We start from the raw sequence: 16,711 nt of genomic DNA on the forward strand, positions 1-16,711 counted from the left end.
TCAGAAGTGACAATAAGGAACAGAATGGCATCCCTGATCCCAACTCACATTCCACAGGGAGAGGACCTTGCTAGATCAGGAGTGGATTCATGTAAGCAGTTACAGCAACCTGAATCTCAGCAGTGAAAATGGCAGTAGGAGCAGGATACACTGGGGTGAGAAATTAAATCCAGGCTTCATTCATTACACAACTAAATCTAGAAAGTAGGATAGCCAAAATATCCACAGTTGATTTGAATGTAAACCTAAACAATTCAACACTTAGATTCCTTTAAGTCCATTTGTTATTTCTCCTTAATTGCTTAATAAAAGAGTTTCTTTTCTGAAAGACAGAGTCTCACTCTGTCACCCAGGCTGGAGTGCAGTGACACAATCATAGCTCACTGCAGCCTCAATCTCCTGGCCTCAAGTGATCCTCCCACTTCAGCCTCCTGAGTAGCTGGGACTATAGGCTTGCACTACCAGTTCCAGCTAATTTTTTAAATTTTTAGTAGAGATGAGATCTAGCTATGTTGCCCTGGCTGGTCTCAAACTCCTGGGCTCATGTGATCCTCCTGCCTTGGCCGCCCAAAATGCTGGGATTCAGGTGTGAGCCACTGCGCCCAGCCTACAAAGAAATTTTAAACTGGTATCGCATGTGAGTAACTAAGGAAAAGATGCATGCTGTTCCCCAAAGGAAAAACAAGTAGCAGCAACTGTTAGCTTCCAAAGTCAGAAGCAGCCAAGGCCTTGAGGAGAGATGTGGAGTTCCACAAGTTTAAATGCAGGTTGAATGGTAAATGTTGGTTCCTATTCAGAGATCCCATCTTCCTTCCAGTCTTGGACAATGAGCTGTCCCTTCTCCTATTCAAGGACCCCACCCTGGTGCTGTGAGACCATCCTCTTGTCCCTCCCCTGAGACCTTCACCTTGTGTCACCTTGTACCTTCAGCCAGGCTTTTGCTTTCTGTTGGAAACAGCCCCTTGAGCTATAAATTGGCTTGTTTCTCTTTTCCCTTGAATTCATATTACCCTCCGGCTACTACATAATTCGTATCTTTCTTTTTCATTAAACCTCTCCATTCCCTCACCTCCCACTCACGCCTTAACCCACTGCAATCTATTTAGAAGTAATTAAAAAACCCTCTCTAAAATAACTTCCTATCTAAAAATCCAAAAACATTTTCTACTGTTTCTCCAGTGGTGTGCTAGTAAAATATTGAATCATTAGCTTCTCAGAGCAGGAGTTGGGGAGCCTAGATTTGTAGTATATTCTTCTTTCATTAAGTGGTACAAATACATTCACCATGACTGCTTTCAGCTACCAACTTGGCATCAACTGGTTTGCAAAACTTGTGAAAATTTAACCTTGGCACTTGTGAGCCACAACGAGCCTGCCTAGCACACCATTGTAATACTGAAATCCTCTGTTGCACGAGAATCTGTCAATCACTCTTTACTTCAATTTTCCATTCTCTGATACTGCATGATATTACAGCCTTTGAGACTCCTCCTGCATTCTTGCCTGTTACCTTCCTGGAATCTTCTTTCTCCTCTTGCTTAAGACTTAAGGTTCCCTGGGGTCCAATGATGTTCTTTCTTGACAAACTTTGCCAGTGAAATCAAACATAACTTTTATAGTTTCAAATGCAGTTATATATCTCTCACGCAAGAGTTCACCTGAACTGCCTTATGGTCAAACTCTGCAAACCCAAAATGTCATAATCATTCCATGACCTGGGCTCCCTACCTCTTTCTAATCAGTAAAGCACTGATCTTTTCTCTCCCAAATAATTCCTAAATCCAGCTCTGCCTCTCCATTTCTATCAGTATTGCTGTTTCAGAAGGGGGATCATTTATAAAGCACTCTAGAAGAGTCAAAGTTAATGATATCCCCATCAGTGTAAAACTGATCCACCAGTCACTGGTACTGTTTCTCAAGATGTGTATTGTATTTTAACAGGGGGAAAAAAGGGGTTTCGTGATTTAAAAAAAAATGTTTTGAATTCACTGAGTTAAGTGAAGCAAAGGTTTGTTTTACTGGCTTTCAGTTTTCAGAATCTTTAGTATGCCAATGTGGATTGCAGAGAGAGTCTGAGTTAAAACAGTGCTATCTGGGAGTCAAAGAGCCTAGGTTGCAATAGCCTTGACCGCACTGTAATAGTCTTGAATCAAGTCTTCCTTTCAAAAACAAACAAACAAACAAAAAACTTTTACTTCCTTGCAGCACATACAATGTCTTTAGAATACAGTTCAGAGAGTAACCCTGGTCTGCAGAATAAGAATCAAAAACTCCAAGAAATGCAAAGCCCTCTTTGACTTGGTCTCTGCCTACCCCTGCAGCCTGAACACTGTCTGTCCCTGTCTTCAATCTTAAACTTGAACAGTTAGCTTTTCCTCTTTGTCTTACAAACCATGTTGTTTGCCGTCATTCTTTTACTCATGCCCTTTTCTAAGTGAGAATTTCTCTTACCAGCCCTCTTGTCCAGATAGTGCCTACTTTGGTCCACTGTTCTGGCATCAGTTCTTCCACAGTCCTTCCTGGTTTTCCCAGCGCCTTCTACCTGAGCTAGATGCCTGTCTTTGGTGCTGCTCCCAGTGTGTGTCTCTGTCATTGTGCCTGCTGCATGGTTCTATCACCATCTGCCTGTGTGCGTCTCCCTTGTAGATTGTGAACTCCTTGAAGGCAAAGATTGTATCTTATTTACTCTCGCCATCAAACATAGTGCTTGCCTGTATTAAATATATCTTTTTTTGTTTTTTTGAGACAGGATCTCACTGTTTTCCAGGCTGGAGCACAGTGGCTCTAACATGGCTCCCTGCAGCCTTGACCTCCTGGACTCAAGAGATCCTCCTGCCTCAGCCTCCCACAGAGCTGAGGCCACAGGTGCGTGCCACCACACCTAATTCTTACATTTTTTGTAGAGACAGGGTCATACTTTGTAATCCAGTCTGGTCTCGTACTCCTGGGCCCAAGTGATCCTCCCACCCTGGCCTCCCAAAGTGCTGGGATTCCAGGTGAGAGCCACTGTGCCCAGCCATCTTTTTATCCTCATGTTTTGACATCTGGGGCCTTCCTGTCCCAGGAGATACTGCCCCCTCCCAGGGCTATCTAATTCCTAGAGACAATAAGGGACTCACCTGCAAATATGCCTTTTTTTTTTTTTTAATTTTTTATTGGATTATAGGTTTTGGGGTACATGAGCAGAGCATGCAAGACAGTTGCGTAGGTACACACATGGCAGTGTGCTTTGCTTTTCTTCTCCCCTTCACCCACATTTGGCATTTCTCCCCAGGCTATCCCTCCCCACCTCCCCCTCCCACTGGCCCTCCCCTTTTCCCCCCAATAGACCCCAGTGTTTAGTACTCCCCTTTCTGTGTCCATGTGTTCTCATTTTTCATCACCCACCTATGAGTGAGAATATGCGGTGTTTCATTTTCTGTTCTTGTGTCAGTTTGCTGAGGATGATGTTTTCCAGATTCATCCATGTCCCTACAAACGACACGAACTCATCATTTCTGATTGCTGCATAATATTCCATGGTGTATATGTGCCACATTTTTCCAATCCAGTCTATTATCAATGGGCATTTGGGTTGATTCCAGGTCTTTGCTATTGTAAACAGTGCTGCAATGAACATTCGTGTACATGTGTCCTTATAGTAGAACGATTTATAGTCTTTTGGATATATACCCAGTAATGGGATTGCTGGGTCAAATGGAATTTCTATTTCTAAGGCCTTGAGGAATCGCCACACTGTCTTCCACAATGGTTGAACTAACTTACACTCCCACCAACAGTGTAAAAGTGTTCCTTTTTCTCCACATCCTCTCCAGCATCTGTTGTCTCCAGATTTTTTAATGATCGCCATTCTAACTGGCGTGAGATGGTATCTCAATGTGGTTTTGATTTGCATCTCTCTGATGACCAGTGACGATGAGCATTTTTTCATATGATTGTTGGCCTCATATATGTCTTCTTTCGTAAAGTATCTGTTCATATCCTTTGCCCACTTTTGAATGGGCTTGTTTGTTTTTTTCCTGTAAATCTGCTTGAGTTGTTTGTAAATTCTGGATATCAGCCCTTTGTCAGATGGGTAGACTGCGAAAATTTTTTCCCATTCTGTTGGTTGCCGATCCACTCTAGTGACTGTTTCTTTTGCCGTGCAGAAGCTGTGGAGTTTCATTAGGTCCCATTTGTCTATTTTGGCTTTTGTTGCCAATGCTCTTGGTGTTTTGTTCATGAAGTCCTTGCCTACTCCTATGTCCTGGATAGTTTTGCCTAGATTTCCTTCTAGGGTTTTTATGGTGCCAGGTCTTATGTTTAAGTCTTTAATCCATCTGGAGTTAATTTTAGTGTAAGGTGTCAGGAAGGGGTCCAGTTTCTGCTTTCTGCACATGGCTAGCCAGTTTTCCCAACACCATTTGTTAAACATGGAATCCTTGCCCCATTGCTTGTTTTTGTCAGGTTTATCAAAGATTGTATAGTTGTATGTATGTTGTGTTGCCTCCGGTGCCTCTGTTTTGTTCCACTGGTCTATATCTCTGTTTTGGTACCAGTACCATGCTGTTTTGATTACTGTAGCCTTGTAGTATAGTTTGAAATCCGGTAGTGTGATGCCCCCCGCTGTGTTCTTTTTGCTTAGAATTGACTTGGCTATGCGGGCTCTCTTTTGGTTCCATATGAAGTTCATGGTGGTTTTTTCCAGTTCTGTGAAGAAAGTCAATGGTAGCTTGATGGGGATAGCGTTGATTCTGTAAATTACTTTGGGCAGTATAGCCATTTTTACGATATTAATTCTTCCTAACCATGAACATGGAATGTTTCTCCATCTGTTTGTGTCCTCTCTGATTTCGTTGAGCAGTGGTTTGTAGTTCTCCTTGAAGAGGTCCCTTACGTTCCTTGTGAGTTGTATTCCAAGGTATTTTATTCTTTTTGTAGCAATTGCGAATGGCAGTTCGCTCTTGATTTGGCTTTCTTTAAGTCTGTTATTGGTGTAGACGAATGCTTGTGATTTTTGCACATTGATTTTATATCCTGAGACTTTGCTGAAGTTGTTTATCAGTTTCAGGAGTTTTTGGGCTGAGGCGATGGGGTCTTCTAGGTATACTATCATGTCGTCTGCAAATAGAGACAATTTGGCTTCCACCTTTCCTATTTGAATACCCTTTATTTCTTTTTCTTGCCTGATTGCTCTGGCTAGAACTTCCAGTACTATGTTGAATAGGAGTGGTGAGAGAGGGCATCCTTGTCTAGTACCAGATTTCAAAGGGAATGCTTCCAGTTTTTGCCCATTCAGTATGATATTGGCTGTTGGTTTGTCATAAATAGCTTTTATTACTTTGAGATACGTTCCATCGATACCGAGTTTATTGAGGGTTTTTAGCATAAAGGGCTGTTGAATTTTGTCAAATGCCTTCTCTGCGTCAATTGAGATAATCATGTGGTTTTTGTTTTTGGTTCTGTTTATGTGGTGAATTACGTTGATAGACTTGCGTATGTTGAACCAGCCTTGCATCCCCGGGATGAATCCTACTTGATCATGATGAATAAGTTTTTTGATTTGCTGTTGCAATCGGCTTGCCAATATTTTATTGAAGATTTTTGCATCTATGTTCATCATGGATATTGGCCTGAAGTTTTCTTTTCTCGTTGGGTCTCTGCCGGGTTTTGGTATCAGGATGATGTTGGTCTCATAAAATGATTTGGGAAGGATTCCCTCTTTTTGGATTGTTTGAAATAGTTTTAGAAGGAATGGTACCAGCTCCTCCTTGTGTGTCTGGTAGAATTCGGCTGTGAACCCATCTGGACCTGGGCTTTTTTTGTGAGGTAGGCTCTTAATTGCTGCCTCAACTTCAGACCTTGTTATTGGTCTATTCATAGTTTCAGCTTCCTCCTGGTTTAGGCTTGGGAGGACACAGGAGTCCAGGAATTTATCCATTTCTTCCAGGTTTACTAGTTTATGTGCATAGAGTTGTTTGTAATATTCTCTGATGATGGTTTGAATTTCTGTGGAATCTGTGGTGATTTCCCCTTTATCATTTTTTATTGCATCTATTTGGTTGTTCTCTCTTTTCTTTTTAATCAATCTGGCTAGTGGTCTGTCTATTTTGTTGATCTTTTCAAAAAACCAGCTCTTTGATTTATTGATTTTTTGAAGGGTTTTTCGTGTCTCAATCTCCTTCAGCTCAGCTCTGATCTTAGTAATTTCTTGTCTTCTGCTGGGTTTTGAGTTTTGTTGATCTTGCTCCTCTAGCTCTTTCAATTTTGACGATAGGGTGTCAATTTTGGATCTCTCCATTCTCCTCATATGGGCACTTATTGCTATATACTTTCCTCTAGAGACTGCTTTAAATGTGTCCCAGAGGTTCTGGCACGTTGTGTCTTCATTCTCATTGGTTTCGAAGAACTTCTTTATTTCTGCCTTCATTTCGTTGTTTACCCAGTCAACATTCAAGAGCCAGTTGTTCAGTTTCCATGAAGCTGTGCGGTTCTGGGTCGGTTTCTGAATTCTGAGTTCTAACTTGATTGCACTATGGTCTGAGAGGCTGTTTGTTATGATTTCAGTTGTTTTGCATTTGTTGAGCAGTGCTTTACTTCCAATTATGTGGTCAATTTTAGAGTAGGTGTGATGTGGTGCTGAGAAGAATGTGTATTCTGTGGATTTGGGGTGGAGAGTTCTGTAAATGTCCACCAGGTTTGCTTGCTCCAGGTCTGAGTTCAAGCCCTGGGTATCCTTGTTGATTTTCTGTCTGGTTGATCTGTCTAGTATTGACAGTGGAGTGTTAAAGTCTCCCACTATTATTGTGTGGGAGTCTAAGTCCTTCTGTAAGTCATTAAGAACTTGCCTTATGTATCTGGGTGCTCCTGTGTTGGGTCCATATATGTTTAGGATCGTTAGCTCTTCTTGTTGTATCGATCCTTTTACCATTATGTAATGGCCTTCTTTGTCTCTTTTGATCTTTGTTGCTTTAAAGTCTATTTTATCAGAGATGAGAATTGCAACTCCTGCTTTTTTTTGCTTTCCATTAGCTTGGTAAATCTTCCTCCATCCCTTTATTTTGAGCCTTTGTGTATCCTTGCATGTGAGATGGGTTTCCTGGATACAGCACACTGATGGGTTTTGGATTTTTATCCAATTTGCCAGTCTGTGTCTTTTGATTGGTGCATTTAGTCCATTTACATTTAGGGTTAATATTGTTATGTGTGAATTTGATACTGCCATTTTGATGCTAAGTGGCTGTTTTGCCTGTTAGTTGTTGTAGATTCTTCATTATGTTGAAGCTCTTTAGCATTCAGTGTGATTTTGGAATGGCTGGTACTGATTGATCCTTTCTATGTGTAGTGCCTCTTTTAGGAGCTCTTGTAAAGCAGGCCTGGTGGTGACAAAATCTCTGAGTACTTGCTTGTTCGCAAAGGATTTTATTCTTCCTTCACTTCTGAAGCTCAGTTTGGTTGGATATGAAATTCTGGGTTGAAAGTTCTTTTCTTTAAGAATGTTGAATATTGGCCCCCACTCTCTTCTGGCTTGTAGTGTTTCTGCTGAGAGATCTGCTGTGAGTCTGATGGGCTTCCCTTTGTGGGTGACCCAACCTTTCTCTCTGGCTGCCCTTAGTATTCTCTCCTTTATTTCAACCCTGTTGAATCTGACGATTATGTGCCTTGGGGTTGCTCTTCTTGCGGAATATCTTTGTGGTGTTCTCTGTATTTCCTGCAATTGAGTGTTGGCTTGTCTTGCTAGGTGGGGGAAATTTTCCTGGATGATGTCCTGAAGAGTATTTTCCAGCTGGGATTCATTCTCTTCGTCCCCTTCTGGTACACCTATCAAACGTAGGTTAGGTCTTTTCACATAGTCCCACATTTCTTGGAGACTTTGTTCATTCCTTTTTGCGCTTTTTTCTCTGATCTTGGTTTCTCGTTTTATTTCATTGAGTTGGTCTTCGACTTCAGATATTCTTTCTTCTGCTTGGTCAATTCGGCTATTGAAACTTGCGTTTGCTTCGCGAAGTTCTCGTATTGTGTTTTTCAGCTCCTTTAATTCATTCATATTCCTCTCTAAGGTATCCATTCTTGTTATCATTTCCTCGAATCTTTTTTCAAATCTTTTTTCAAGGTTCTTAGTTTCTTTGCATTGATTTAATACATGATCTTTTAGCTCACAAAAGTTTCTCATTATCCATCTTCTGAAGTCTAATTCCGTCATTTCGTCACAGTCATTCTCCGTCCAGCTTTGTTCCCTTGCTGGTGAGGAGTTTTGGTCCTTTCTAGGAGGCGATGTGTTCTGGTTTCGGGTGTTTTCCTCCTTTTTGCGCTGGTTTCTTCCCATCTTTGTGGATTTGTCCGCTGGTCGTCTGCGTAGTTGCTGACTTTTCATTTGGGTCTCTGAGTGGACACCCAGAATGTTGATGATGAAGTATTTCTGTTGCTTGGTTTTCCTTCTACCAGTCTAGCCCCTTCACTGTACGACTGTTGAGGTCCGCTCCAGACCCTGCTTGTCTGCGGTGCACCTCTAGTAGCCGTGGCACAGCGAGGGAAGCTACCAGTTTCTTTTTCTGCTCTCTTTGTCCCAGGATGATGCCTGCCTAATGACAGTCTTTTGGATATAGAGGGGTCAGGGAGCTGCTTGAGGAGACAGTTTGTACTTTATAGGGGTTTAATTGCTGAGCTGTGCACTCTGTTGTTTATTCAGGGCTGTTAGGCTGCTATGTTTGATTCTGCTGCAACACAGCTCATTAAAGAACCCTTTTTTTTTTCTCAAATGCTCTGTGTTGAGGGGTTTGGGCTTTATTTTTGGATGTCCGATCAGATGTCCTGCCCAGCTCAAAGGCAGACTAGCCACTGTTTGGCTGCCGAGGCTCCGCCCTGCTGTTGTGTGATTCGCGCTGTTCCTGCCGGCTCTGCTGTGGTCTCCGCCACGCCCTGCGGCGGAGTCTCTTCGTTGTAGCGTGTTGCCTCAGCAACGGCAGGCTGCGTCAGCAGTGGGCGTGTATCTCAGTAGGGACGGGTTGCCTCGGCAACGGCTGGCTGCGTCAGCAGTGGGCGTGTATCTCAGTTGGGGCGGGTTGCCTCGGCAACGGCTGGCTGCCTCAGCAGTGGGCGTGTATATCAGTTGGGGCAGGTTGCCTCCGTAGTGGTGGACGCCCCTCCCCCACAGAGCGTCTCGGACCGTCTGCCCGGGATAGTTTGAAATCGCGGTTTTGTTCGTCCCACTGGGTATCCCAAGCGATCTGTCCCTGCAATCCCCTGGGCTGGGCTACTGTGCAAGTCTCGTTCAGTCTCAAGTCCAGCCCTCTCAAGTCTCAGGTTGCTGGTTCAACAAGGCACCCAGACAAGCGCGCCCTGTGGGGATTGCTGGGTAGGGCCGGCCGCCGCCGCCCCGGCTGCCGGCTTCGCCAGGCAGACCTACTGCCTGGCGTCCCGTGTCTTTTTATACTTGGGAGTTTCCCCGTTCTGTGGGCAACAAAGATCAGTCTGGAAATGCAGCACTGACTCACCGTTTGCGAATTCAACGCGGGCTCCAATCCTGGGTTGTTCTCACAGCGCCATCTTGAGTCCCCTCTCCCAAATATGCCTTTTGTATGCAAACCAATCAATCTAAAACCTATACCCCTAACCACCTCCTTTACTGGGCTTTTACAGGGCTCTTATGTTCTAGACTACTATTACCCAAACTTAATACCGCAGCACCAGGTACCAGACAACTTGAGACAGTCCCTATACCCCAGTGCCCACTGAAATTATTCAGACCAGCCAGTCCTAAGCCTGCTTCCCCACTTCCCCTGTTCTTCTGCAGAAACCACAATAAAGGCTTTTGCCCATGTTTTTCTTTAATCCCTGTCTCCTCAGGGACTCTGGTACTTCCCCTGGGGTCCCCCGTGTAGCCCATTGTGACTCCTGTTTCCAGGGAACTGTGAGTATAAACTTCTTGCATGAAAGTGTTTTCTGTGTCTGCATGTTTTACTATTATTGATTTAAACAAATTCTGAGTAACTGAAAATACTGTCACATGGTAGATATTTAAGAAATGTTTACTGAATAAATAATATTAAGTAATGAATTAGTTCAGTTTGCAAGAATATAAAAGCTGCCATCCTGAGTTAGCCTGCTGGTTCATCTAGCTCTGCACTCTGATATCAGTGAATTCATCACAGAATATAGTTGACATCAATAGCTAAGCAATATCTTCTAAACAAAAAAATTCCTTAATGAAAAAGAGAGAAAGGAATCACATATTGCTTTTTGTCCTCCTTAAATACCAAATAATGAGAGTTTCAGTTACAGTAAGTAATCCCAGCTACTCCAGATGCTGAGGCAGGAGAATCGCTTGAACCCAGGAGGCGAAAGTTGCAGTGAGCCAAGATAGCACCACTGCACGCCAGCCTGGGGAACAGAGCAAGACTCTGTCTCAAAAAACAAAACAAAACAAAAAAGAAATAGCCTAGATAAAAATCCTGTCTATGATAGGGCAAGGGAATTCTCTTCCAGCCCTAAGAGTCCATCGTTTTGCTATGATAAGGAGGGAAGTACAGGGGTCTCCATAAATTCAGCTGATTTGAATTTAATGAAGATGATGGTGTTCTTCATTTCCAGTTAAAGTGAGCCATTTAATCAGTTATAAGTTTTTTGTTTTTTGGTTTTTTTGAGATAAAGTTTCACTCTTGTTGCCCAGGCTGGAGTGCAATGGCGTCATCTCGGCTCACCCCAACCTCCGCCTCCTGGGTTCAAGCAATTCTCCTGCCTCAGCCTCCTGAATAGCTGGGATTACAGGCACATGCCACCATGCACAGCTCATTTTTTGTATTTTTAGTAGAGACAGGGTTTTACTATGTTGTCCAGGCTGGTCTCAAACTCCTGACCTGAGGTGATCCACCCACCTCGGCCTCCCAAAGTGCTGGAATTACAGGCATCAGTTATAAGTTTTACGTTTCAAGTCACAGAAAAACTCACCCTAAACTGGCTTAAAGAATGGTAACACACTAGCACATAAAGGATAAGTCAGGAGGTACATGCCCTTCTAATGTAAAACACAACTAAAACAGAAAATACTTTCAAGGAAGCATATAGAAACACTAAAACTGTATTAAATGGGACCAAAAAAAAAAAAAAAAAAAAAAGAGAGAGATGGACATAGGATTCAGGACAAGGGCAATTTCAGGTCAGGGAAGGAATGAGGTAAAATGGAGAGGAAGCCATATGGTTAAGATTAAGTTATCTGCCAAGGTTCTCACTTTTGTTTGCATGGTGGGTTTGAGGGTGTTCATTACATTATTAAAAACATAATAAATAAATAAATAAGCAAGCATACTTAGAGACAGAGCTAGAACTAGAACAAAGATTTTCTGATCCTAGGCAGCTGCCGCAAAAGACAAAAGCTGTTGTTATAGGATGCCTGCTCCTGGTCCAACCACTTCTCTTCCTCCTCTGTAACTTGGAGAAGGCACAGGGCAACTTCATAACCTTCTGTGCTCAGCGAGGCATAGAGTCGGGGCCTCACTCTACGCTAAGAGACGATTCAAGCTGAAGAGTTTTAGATGAAATAAATATGTATTAAAAAAAAACAAATTTAATGAATAGCCATTCCTAAGTGCAATAGATTGATGGAGTAAAATAAATAAACCAAGAACAGCTATCCATTAGTGGGATGCTCCCTTCATTGTTAACTGAGAATTTGCAAATGCTGAATAATTAATGTTGGCATCAATAGTTAACACAATTTGGTAATAGGAGAGGAGAGCTGTCTGATTAAGAAGCCAAATCTTAGGTTGTATTTTGATGAGTAAGGCCCATAACAGGTAAGCCCAACTCTTCTTTATTAAATTAATCTCAAATGAATACAATTTCAAAATAACATATGTGATATGTGAGGCTTGCCTGCACTAGGAAAAAAAAGCATTTCAATATTTCCATTCTAACTCTTCATTGATTAATGGAATTCGGGATTGGTTGGAAGCGGAGGTACAAAAACAAAAACTATATATGAGCCTAACAGGAATTTTTTTTTCCTACTTCAGACTATGTTTAAAATTTTGTCCAAGCTGGGCATGGTAGTGCCCGACTATAGTCCCGACACTTCTTGGGAGTGTGAGATGGGAGAATTGCTTGAGCCCAGGAGTTTGAGCCTGAGCAACCCAGCAAGACTCCATCTCTAAAAATAATTACTTAATGAAAATAAAATAAAAATACTAAAAATGTTTTCTGCTAATGACTGATCAGAATCCAATCAAAGCTGTGATTCCTTGGCAAAGTTAAGTGAGCTAAAAAATTATTTTGTGAATTTGATCAATAGAAAAAGTCAAACAAAATCACACAAAGAAAAGGAACTCTCCAGAACAGCTGCGTGACACCATCCGCCTCCTCCCCCTCTGTAGTTTATTCTTGAGGAAAATTTGCTAAATTCCTATTAACTCTTTTACTCTTAGGTAAGACTTAAATATAAGTTTGTATGTTGAATTGACACAGTATGGAACTTAAATACTTACCAGTAAACAAAAACACCAAGCACTGAAAAAGTCAGAACATGCTTGTTTCTTTTTAAATCATAACTAGTTTAACCACAGGGAGACAAAAGCCAGTGGGATGTTTGCATCTGGTGAGGCTCATCAAGTTGTTTCAAATGCCCTAGAAACTACAGATGATCACCCTGCCATCTGCTTAATTCTGGCCATGAAGACTCAGTTGTGTGCTGATAATGTCACAGTAGTTCCCTCGTGGTGGAGGACCTTAGTGTTCAGGCTGCTTTTGAACAAATGTGATGTGATTCATGATTTGAAAGGTAGCTAATCTGACAGCAGACTGTAGTACAGATGGCAGTGGGGAGACAAAAGTGAGGTGGTTATTCTAACATTTTTTAGAGACAGTAATGTGGTCCTGAGTTTGACAGTCAAAATAAATAGGATAGGATGTAGGGGACAGGGAACAATGAGTTCAATGCTAAAAGATGTTGAATTTAATTTAGCTACAGGACATCCAGCTTCACCTATAGTGGGAAAGGCAGAACCGTTGCTCAAGAGGGTAACGTGAGGACTTAACCAAGGTGTAGCAAGCCACCTGAGCAGAGATCACTGACACTGAGAAAGGAACTAGCTAGGTCTGAAGAGTTAGTGTCTGGTCTCCATCCCTCAGCAGATTACAGTAATTGCACTGGCCCCAGCAGATTCCTCTCCCTTACTGTGCTTAGAGATACTATCATTAGGAATTCTCAAACCACACACATGCACTCACATACACATATATATGTCTCTCATACACACACACTCTCACACTTGCCCCCCACACACACACACACCACATTCAAGGGTTCTCAAGGCTTTAGGAAAAGAAGAGAAGTCTTGGTCATAAAATAGTAGGGAAGAAAAGACTTTTCCTGTGTCCTTTTAAGATCTGTTGTTGGCCCTGAGAATGAAACTGACAAAAATAGATAAACTGGAGAAATGCAAACAGATTTTATTTGATGTTAATATATTCATGCACATAGGGGCCTTTGGCCTTCATATAAAAGAAATGAAGGTCAAAAAGAAGTGGATAGGCCTGAGAGCTTGTATACTATCTTAACAAAGAGTGATAAATTGTGCGTATGTGACAAGACAAAGGAAAAGGAGGTTTGGCTAGGGTGGTGAATTGTGGGAAAGTGACTAGAAAACACATATGGGAAACTAATCAACAGCAAGGATTATTTTAGAAAGATTTGCTTATACAGATTTATCTCAGCATCAATTATCTGTCTTCAGTGATAAAAATGTTCTCCTTTCCAGGGAGGATACATTTCTCACTGGAAATTTACGTCCTGCTTTTAAGTAGAAAGAGGATTTCAGAGAGCCCTTCCTGCATCTTCTGCTTCTCAACTGCTTTCAGCTCAGAGTAATCAATGTGCCAACATGTCGTATTTCGAAGTGGCACATCCTGATGCCCTTCATTTACTATTCTTGGCTTAGCAAATTTTGCTGAAATATAACATGAATACACTAAGATTTTAGCACATGTACTTGATACATATATATTAAGTATATCACAATATGAACATTAAAGATATTAATTTGTTATGTTTTGTATTTATTTTCTATAAGAATAAACTCTAGACTAATCTGTTTTTTTACTCTTTAAAGATCAGGCCACTAGATATTTATGTGCCTATTAAACCATGAATTTAAAGTGTTCTTAATTTTAATTCCATTATATTAACTGGCAATTTCTGGTTGATATAACAAGTGTTAAAGATTTAGTCCATTTTTTTTCTTGCATTTGATGGGCCATTAGGTCCAAAAAATACTTAATTTTCATACTATTGAAATAAATTCCTTTTACTTCTTTTTTCCGCCCCCTCCCCGAGACAGGATCTCACTCTGTCATCCAGACTGGAGAGTGCAGTGGTGTGAACATGGCTCACTACAGCCTCGACCTCCTGGGCTCAGGTGATCCTCCCACCTCAGCCTCCCAAGTAGCTGGGACCACAGGCATGTGCACCCATACCCAGTTTTTTTTTTTTAGACACAAAGTCTCACTATATCACCTTGGCTGAGCTCAAACTTCGAGGTTCAAGTAATTCTCCTGCCTCAGCCTCCCAAAGGACATAATGTGGACATCAATACCCATGAATACCCTGAGGGTGTGGGGATTATTGGTCACAATAGAATACTGATATCCACATTTTGTCATGTGACTGTGCCCTATTAAAATGGTGATGTTTTCAACCTAGAATAAGAGGCCATTTCTGCTGACTCAGTAGGGATTTAGCCTACGTACAGTTTGAAAATTTCTTACTCTTAAAATAAAGCGTCATCAGGAAATACTCTGCTAAAACAAAGGACACCATGAAAGAATCACACAGGGCAGTGTTGACTGCTCTCAAAGAGAACAGATAACAATTTTGGCCCTTGATGCAGTGTCACAGTTAAGGTGACATTAGAATTTGTTTTAAGTTTTACCACTCTGTTCATAAGAATGGCAGCTAAGAGGAGAAAACAGTCATCACTGATCTTTATTCAATACCACAATCAAAGGCAAATGATGTTAACTGGATAAGTATTGGTTTCATGTAAGCATTTTTTTTTCAGGCTAAAGTCTGAGGTAATATTCAGTAATGCAGCCTAGGGCTTTGAAGAGTACCATACTTCAATATTGGTTATTCAAATTTTTAAGTTGATTAGACCTGATGCATCAAGTGAATCCTTGATATATGTATAGCTAGGAGAGAAAACAAGACTTTAGGGTATCTAGTGTCCTTTACACTTACAGTTTTCATTCCTCAAAGCATTCCTTTTTGTCCTTCATGGGCATGAGTAATAAATAGTGAGGAAAACATTAACCACATAAAAACATACAGTAAATGTATGTCTACACATAGCAGGAATTGTTCCGAAAGTGTAAGAGTCAGGCGCCATGAGAGAGAACCAGGGAGGGATAGAGAAAGGGTGTCAGAGAAAGCTTTTCTGCAAATCAGTATTTAAACTGAAGTAGAAGTTAGCCAGGAAAAGAGGGGTAGTATTTCACATTAAGATAGAATCTCAAGTCTGTTTAATTGCAATAATTTACAATGAAATTATATGACCCTCATATACACCCTATTGGACCTAGAGGTATAACACAAAAATATTACAGATCATCTAACAATATGTGAAAATGTCACTCATCAATTTCAAATAGCAATTTGCAATTCTATGGTTATAAACTATTTGGCTTGGGGCAATATATTTCCAGGTCTTATGAAATTATTCATTCTCATTAAACACTAATGATCCTTACTGCAAAGATTAGAGCTAATTAACTACTCCTTTCGCCTACATTAATTTATTAGTTACTCATGATGAATCCAGTAAATGTTTCCATGTTCACTGGCCAAAGTAAGTATTATGGACCAGCTACCGACACCACTAAGCATGAATGTAAACAAATACTTGGAAAAATAAACATTGCTATCAATGTTTATTTTGATAGCAAGGTAATCAAGTTGAAAAACAGATGAACAGAACCAAACATTATGATATATTAAATAGTCATCCACCTAACGTTAGTGGGGTACCAAACACAGTGTTTCCATAGTTACAGGCACTGGTGTACAGGGACCTTGGTGGCGAGCAGGGTTACCTCATCACCATTTCAGAATCAAAAGGATAAAAATGATGGAGGTCATTAGCACTGACTTGCCTTAAATACTAACAAGTAGCTGCTTTTTAGAAGCAGGAAGATTTAAAACAAAGAAAGCCAGCAATGACACCAAGTCATCAATGGCATGAATAGAAGAAAATGAGTTCATCAATGTTGCACAACAGAGGAGTGGTTCCCAAAGTGTGATCCAGGTAACAGCAGCATCGGTAGCACCTGGTAAGTTGTTAGAAATTCATGGTAAAGGCTCAGGCTGGGCATGGTGGCTAATGCCTGTAATCCTAAACTTTGGGAGGCCAAGGCAGGTGATCACTTGAGCTCCGGAATTCAAGACCAGCCTGGGCATGGTGAAACCACGTCTCTACTAAAAATACAAAAATTAGCCAGGTGTGGTGGCATGCACCTGTACTCCCTGCTACTTGAGGGGCTGAGGTGGGTGGATCACTTGAGACTAGGCGATGGAGGTTGCAGTGAGCTGAGATTGTACCACTTGCACTCTAGCCTGGGCTCACAAAAAAAGAAGGAAAGGAAAGGACAGGACAGAAAAGGAAAGGAAATAGGAAAAAGGAAGGAAGAAAGAAAAAAAGGAAGGAAAGAGAGGGAGGGAGGGAGGGAGGGAGGAAGGGAGGGAGGG

Source organism: Callithrix jacchus, chromosome 7 (assembly GCF_049354715.1).
Source record: "Callithrix jacchus isolate 240 chromosome 7, calJac240_pri, whole genome shotgun sequence".
In the NCBI taxonomy this organism is placed as follows: domain Eukaryota; kingdom Metazoa; phylum Chordata; class Mammalia; order Primates; family Cebidae; genus Callithrix; species Callithrix jacchus.